Consider the following 1,287-nt stretch of genomic DNA (forward strand, 5'->3'; position numbering starts at 1 on the left):
TTTTTTTTTTTTTTTTTGAGAGTCGTGCTCTGTTGCCCAGGAAGGAGTACAGTGGCGCCATCTCAGCTCACTGCAACCTCCGCCTCCCAGGTTCAAGTGATTATCCTACCTCAGCCTCCTGAGTAGCTGGGATTACAGGCGTGCACCACCATGCCTGGATAATTTTTTTTTTTTTGAGATGGAATCTCGCTCTGTTGCCCAGGCTGTAGTGCAGTGGTGCCATCTTGGCTCACTGCAAGCTCTGCCTCCCAGGTTCATGCCATTCTCCTGCCTCAGCCTCCCAAGTAGCTGGGACTACAGGCGCCCGCCACCACGCCTGGCTAATTTTTTATGTATTTTTAGTAAAGACAGGGTTTCACCATGTTAGCCAGGATGGTCTTGATCTCCTAACCTCGTGATCTGCCTGCCTCCACCTCCCAAAGTGCTGGGATTACAAGCGTGAACCACCACGCCCAGCCATGCCTGGTGAATTTTTGTATTTTTAGTAGAGACAGGGTTTCATCATGTTGGTCAGGCTGGTTTTGAACTCCTGACCTCATGATCTGCCTGCCTCGGTCTCCCAAAGTGCTGGGATTACAGGCGTGAGCCACTGTGCCCAGCCCCAATGCTGTCTTATTAAGTACTTTTGGGCTCTTGTTGATATGATCATAGGATTGTTATTAATCAGCAAATAGCCATTGTCCAAATCTCATAAGGGAAAAAACACATTTGAGTAAACTTAACAACTCTGGCTCACAGTGGAACAGCATGGGTTTTCCTTGTGTGACCATGACCCTCGTGGGGAATTAGGAAACACATGGGCCACACACTTTGTGGGGCTAGCCCAACACTCCTGTGGGAGTGACTCCAGGGAGGAGAAAGCTGGGGTCAATATGGATTATTCGCAGAGACCAAGCGCAACCCAAAGACCTGATGACTAGGGGAGAGCCCTGAGGCTCCCAGGCAGCCTTCTCAGCTGCCACCTTCCGTGGGCCAGGCTTTTTCATTTCAACTTTCTTTTTTTTTTTTTTTTTTTTGAGACGGAGTCTCGCTCTGTCACCCAGGCTGGAGTGCAGTGGCCGGATCTCAGCTCACTGCAAGCTCCGTCTCCCGGGTTTACGCCATTCTCCTGCCTCAGCCTCCGGAGTAGCTGGGACTACAGGCGCCCGCCACCTCGCCCGGCTAGTTTTTTGTATTTTTTAGTAGAGACGGGGTTTCATCGTGTTAGCCAGGATGGTCTCGATCTCCTGACCTCATGATCCACCCGCCTCGGCCTCCCAAAGTGCTGGGATTACAGGCTTGAGCCAC

This window comes from Theropithecus gelada, chromosome 20, assembly GCF_003255815.1.
Source record: "Theropithecus gelada isolate Dixy chromosome 20, Tgel_1.0, whole genome shotgun sequence".
Classification (NCBI taxonomy): Eukaryota; Metazoa; Chordata; class Mammalia; order Primates; family Cercopithecidae; genus Theropithecus; species Theropithecus gelada.